At 44.8% G+C, this 6,204-nt stretch overlaps 1 pseudogene; it reads left to right on the top strand.

Moving 5' to 3' along the window:
• Positions 1–2,293: 2,293 nt before the first annotated feature.
• On the top strand, positions 2,294–5,995 carry LOC127482658 (protein FAM91A1-like; annotated as a pseudogene).
• The last annotated feature ends 209 nt before the right edge of the window (positions 5,996–6,204 follow it).

Here is a 6,204-nt window from a genome sequence, read left to right as displayed (position 1 = left end):
CCTACATGAGGAGTAAGTGCACAGTGACTCCTGTTGTTGCCTTAACAAATTGACACTCTTGTTTATGGAGTCAGTAATCACCCTAGGCTCTTGTCATGAGTTGCCAAGGCTATGGAAGCCTTTTGAGTTCGTTGACTCCGATCCTATTTAGACATCATAGTCAAAGTGGAAGTTCTCTCCTCCCTTCAGAGCATTGCAGCCATTTGGAGAGTAAAGCAGCAAATGAGATTTCTTCATCTCTCTCTCTCTCTCTCTCTCTCTCTCTCTCTGTGTGTGTGTGTGTGTCTTCCTCCTCTCTCTCTGTAACTCTGCTTTTCAAATAAATACATAAATCTTTTAAAAAAAAAAATTATTCCTTGGGGACCAGCGCTGTGGTGCACAGGGTTAACGCCCAGGCCTGAAGCGCCCACATCCCATATGGGCACTGGTTCAAGACCCAGATGCTCCACTTCCAGTCCAGCTCTCTGCTATGGCCTGGGAAAGCAGTAGAAGATGGCCCAAGTGCTTGGGCCCCTGCACCTGCGTGGGAGACCTGGAAGAAGCTCCTGGCTCCTGGCTTCAGATCGGCGCAGCTCCAGCCATTGCAGCCAATTGGGGAGTGAACCATCGGATGGAAGACCTCTCTCTCTCTCTATCTATCTCTCTCTATATATATCCGCCTCTCCTCTTTGTAACTCTGACTTTCAAATAAACAAAATCTTTTTAAAAAATTATTCCTTGGGGCTGGCCCTGTGATGTAGCAGGTAAAACCACTGCCAACAGTGCCAGCATTGTATATGGGTGTTGGTTCGAGTCCCGGCCACTCCATTTCCGATCCAACTCTCTGCTATGGCCTGGAAAAGCAGTAGAAAATGGCCCAAGACCTTGGGCCTCTGTACCCATGTGGGAGACCTAGAAGAGGCTCCTGGTTTCAGATCAGCACAGCTCCGGCCGCTGCGGCCAAATGTGGAGTGAACCAGCTGATGGAAGACCTCTCTCTCCCAGTCTGCCTCTCCTACTCTCTCTATGTAACTCTGACTTTCAAATAAATAAATAGATCTTTTTAAAAAATTATTCCATTACCTGTGATTTAGCATAGTACAATACAGGCTTTACTTCCCACAGAATTTTCTTCCCACAGAATTTTGACTGCCTTCTAAAACCTCTTGGAGGGGCAGGGAGTCTTTTCCTTTTTCTTTTTTGTAAAAGTTTATTTATTTATTTGAAATGCAGTGAGAGAAAGAAAGAGAGAATCGATCTTCCATCCATTCATTGGTTGACTCCTCAAATGGCTGCACTGGCTGGGGCTTGACCAAGCCAAAGTCAGGAACCTAAAACTACAAAACAGTTTGAGGGATCTCTTTATCATATATTCGTGACTTAAGCAAGTCCTGGGAATTATAGAAAGTAGTAGACAAAGATGAGGAAGAAAGCATGTTTTTACTGAAACCCAATTCTATTTAAAATTAACTTTTGAACTATCAATTGATAAAATCACATGACATAGGAAATAAGGTGCTTTTCCTTGTGCCCCTGCACTGTGTCCTCAGCTTGTACCTCCATGAGCCCAGCTTCGGCAGGAGTCTGAACCATGAGTGTTGATTTGTTTGGAGTCATTCTGCCAGCGTTGCATGTGAAGAACAGAGAGTTAGAGCCCTATCCCAACTACACTTAATGTCTCTCGTGTCCCTATCATTAGAAGCATTATTGCAGTGTTTTCTAACTCATGTTGGAGGAAATAGTGCTAACAATCTGTGGTCTTCATTGTTGAGCCGATCAGTGCAGTATACATAGTCATCCCTTGGTAGCCAAGGGAATGGATTCCAGGACCCCCAGTGGATACCAAAATCCTTGAATGCACAAGTCCCTTACCAACAATGGTGTAGAATTTACAAAGAACCTACGTACAACCTCCTTTATACTTTATGTCATCTCTAGATTATTTGTAATACCTAATACAATATAAATGCTATGTAAATAGCTGTTCTACTGTAGTATTTAGGCTACAATGTCAAGAAAAAAAAAAGTCTGTACATGTTCAGGACAGCTACTTTTTTGTCTATTTTTTAAATTTATTTATTTGGAAGTCAGAGCTTCAGAGAAAGGAGAGACAGGCTGGCCGAAACTAGGAAGAAACTTGAAGCCACTGAGGCTCCCAGCCACAGCTTGCTGTCGGGAGCCCTGGCCATGGAGAGGTCTGAGCCTTCCACAGTGTAAGGTGCGGGGCCTCCCACAGCCTCCCCAACACACAGAGGGCGGTCAGGAGGCGTCCTTACAGCTGCAGTCCCTCAGCTCTGGCATCAGGAAGGCAGACATGGAGTTCCACATCCAGCACACTACCCCTGCAGCAAGTTGTTGGCCAACATGAGGCAGAATCTTGGAAATTCACAGAGATAATATAAACAGTAGGTTGTCCTGTATAGTATCTACAGTCAATTATGGTGCACAAATAACTTAAACATGTCAAGCAAGATGAATACCAATACTATAAGGAACTGTGTAAGTATAGTTGAGATCATCTCGTGCTGATTCCTTAACCATTTATTGGCTATTATGAAGGGCCTGAGGCTAACCCCATTTTCTTACTATACTGGGATAGTGGAGGACATTATGAACAGTGAGAAAAGTTATGATTCATTGCCCAATTCTACTGCTGCTGACTGTCTAAGGCTTCTTGGCATAGGAAGAACCAGTATATTGATTGTATGTAGAATCAGTGTAGATCTTCCAAGAAATTTTTCAGAAGAAAAACAGGCTGCAATCTTCTACCCATCAAGCCAATGGAAATTGCCATAGAGGTGTGGTGGGTGGTACAGGCTAGATATAACACTGAAGAAGACATCAAGATATACACTTTGAGAAACCCGCTGTTGAGAACAGCATCGATTCAGGGCCTCAACTCTCTCTGGATCACTACATTACAATGTAGTGCATAGTTTATATAACAACGGATTTATTTATCTATTTGTACCAGTAGATGACTGGTACAAACCTCTTGAAGGTTTTGTAATGAATCGAATACAAGGTGATTATTTTGAAACTCTTTGTGTAAGATAATTGCTTTGGGGCCAGCGCTGTGGCGTAGCAGGTAAAGCTGCCACCTGCAGTGCCAGCATCCCATATGGGTGCCAGTTCAAGACTTGGCTGCCCCACTTCCGATCCAGCTCTCTGCTATGGCCTGGGAAGGCAGTAGAAGATAGCCCAAGTCCTTGGGCCACTGCACCCACGTGGCAGACCCAGAAGAAGCTCCTGGCTCCTGGCTTTGGATCGGTGCAGCTTCAACTGTTGTGGCCATTTGGGGAGTGAACCAGCAGATGGAAGACCTCTACCTCTCTCTCTCCTTCTCTCTGTGTGCAAGTCTTTCAAGTAAAAATCAATAACTCTTTAAAAAAACATATTTGTTTCAATAGATGGGCATACTAATGTTGCAGAGCTTGCAAATGTCCTTGAGACAGACTTGTCCTTGGTTAAGAATGCTGTTTCAATGTATCACCAACTGGGCTTTGCCCATAGGAAGGGACAAGTGATAAATCTGGCTCAGCTCCTATTTATCATGGAAGAATGTTCCATCTATAAACAGGTTATAGAGCACTTTAGATCCACAAATGATGCTCTTACCCTGGGATGGTGGAGAAAGCAGAAGTCCTGACAAGAAGCTGCATCATCTACTGATACTGACACAGTCGAGAAGATCCAGCTGAGACAGCCAGTGGAAGCAGGTTGACTCTATCTACAGGATATACAAAATGCATTGCCGGCGCCGGCACACCGGGTTCTAGTCCTGGTCTGGGCGCCGGATTCTGTCCCGGTTGCCCCTCTTCCAGGCCAGCTCTCTGCTGTGGCCAGGGAGTGCAGTGGAGGATGGCCCAAGTGCTTGGGCCCTGCACCCCATGGGAGACCAGGAGAAGCACCTGGCTCCTGCCATCGGATCAGCGTGGTGCGCCAGCTGCAGCGCGCTGGCCGTGACGGCCATTGGAGGGTGAACCAATGGCAAAGAAAGACCTTTCTCTCTGTCTCTCTCTCTCACTGTGCACTCTGCCTGTCAAAATAAATAAATAAATAAATAAATAAATAAATAAATAAATAAAATGCATTGCGATTCTGTTTGACTCAGCCCTTAACTGCCTTTTTAATGGTGGGAAATTGGTCACCAAACTTGAAAAGTCATGCAGTCACAGTATTCAAAGTAGACAAACTGTCAGATGAATGCCTGGACAGTTTCTTATAGAACAAGAGAAGGTTCAGCGTGCTGGTGAAGGAGAAGCACAGAGATATTTGGATCATGCACTTTCTCTGAGAAATACAATACTGTTTCTACGTCATAACAAAGAGCTAGTTGTGAAAACTGCACAGCCGGGCCGGCTCTGTGGCTCACTAGGCTAATCCTCTGGCTGTGGCACCGGCACTCCGGGTTCTAGTCCCGGTTAGGGTGCCGGATTCTCTTCCAGGCCAGCTCTCTGCTGTGGCCCGGGAAGGCAGTGGAGGATGGCCCAAGTGCTTGGGCCCTGCACCCACATGGGAGACCAGGAGGAAGCACCTGGCTCCTGGCTTCGGATCGGTGCAGTGCCGGCCATAGTGGCCATTTGGGGAGTGAACCAATGGAAGGAAGACCTCTCTCTCTCTCTCTCTCTCTCTCCCCCTCTCACTGTCTAACTCTGCCTGTCAAAAAAAAAAAAAGAAAGAAAGAAAGAGAGAGAGAGAGAGAAAACTGCACAGCCATACCAACCCAATTATGCTCAATTTGAAAATTTAAGGAAGGAATCATCTATCATTTCCCAAGAGTTGTTGCATAGGTTTTCCTCTGGATCTCTTACTCTGTGAAAGCCTTCTTCATTTAGACTCTGCAACCAGCAGGGTTCTGAAAAAAAAAATTACACGCTGCTTATTTCCATGGCTCCTCTCATCAGTGAAATCCAGCCTGTCAGCAGCTGAACCCCTCAGCATATTGGACCAGCTATTCCAGAAGTTAGTTCTGTCTGGTTTAAACTGTACATGTACCATATCACTGAACAAGGACCACCATCTCTCTTACTATGCAAAGGTCCAAAACTTCGAAAACTGCCAGATATATATATATTTTTTTTATTTTTGACAGGCAGAGTGGACAGTGAGAGAGACAGAGAGAAAGGTCTTCCTTTAACGTTGGTTCACCCTCCAATGGCCGCTGCGGCTGGTACACTGCGGCTGGCGCTGCGCTGATCCAAAGCCAGGAGCCAGGTGCTTCTCCTGGTCTCCCATGCAGGTGCAGGGCCCAAGCACCTGGGCCATCCTCCACTCCACTCCCGGGCCACAGCAGAGAACTACTGCCAGATATATTTCAAGGTTATGATCGGTTACTAATAACATCTTTGGGTCATTATCCTGAAGTAATTCCTACATCAAATGTTCTCACAATGTTGAATGATGGTTTAATTCACTCTGTGGTTTTAATTCAGGGACATGATTTGCATGGAGTAGGAGAAACCGTCCATATACCATTTCCATTTGATGAAACATAACTACAAAGCGAGTTCACTCATGTCAGTATGGGTGTTTGTAAAGCACTGCAAATATTAAGGAACAAGGTGGACTTGCAGCATATCTGTGGATATGTCACCATGTTGAATGCTTCTGGCCAACTTGCAGATAGAAAACTCAGGGATGCTTATGATGAGAGAGGATGACTCAGATGTGAATGGGAGTACAGAGTCATTTGAGACGGTCATTGAGGAAGCAACTATAGATTCAGCCACAAAGCAAAACTCCAGTGTTACAACAGAGGTAGACTGGGTTCCTCTTTAACTGTGCTTTGGAATTCCACTGTTCAGTTTGGAATTAAACCGGAAAGTTTGTAGGAAAATTGCAACACGAGGCTTTTGCAGAGAAGAGAGCCTTCAGAACCTCTTACATTCCAGTAGTAAACTCTCTTTACAAGTCCTTAGCTTCGTTCACTCTTTCCAGGAGCTGCTTCAACATTGGATATTCAAACAGAGCCCAGTTTTTTGAGTTTGATTTCACAGTCATCCTGTGCTGAGTTCCACTCCTGAAAAAAAAAAAAAAAAAAAAAAAAACTTTGTATTTCAAGATGGCATCCTATCAGAATGGAGTGGGCTGTCACCTTCCTCACTTCTTGTTGCTAATCTCCATTTGCAGTAATCTGGTTACACCATTTGTTGCTTACACTTTCTGTGTTACTTTTTCTTTCTTAATGTTAGCTTTATAGTGTCAGCTACTAAAACATTCTGC

Source organism: Oryctolagus cuniculus, chromosome 6 (genome assembly GCF_051225735.1).
Source record: "Oryctolagus cuniculus isolate XC-2025 breed Fujian yellow rabbit chromosome 6, ASM5122573v1, whole genome shotgun sequence".
In the NCBI taxonomy this organism is placed as follows: domain Eukaryota; kingdom Metazoa; phylum Chordata; class Mammalia; order Lagomorpha; family Leporidae; genus Oryctolagus; species Oryctolagus cuniculus.
This window is presented reverse-complemented; position numbering and strand designations above follow the sequence as displayed.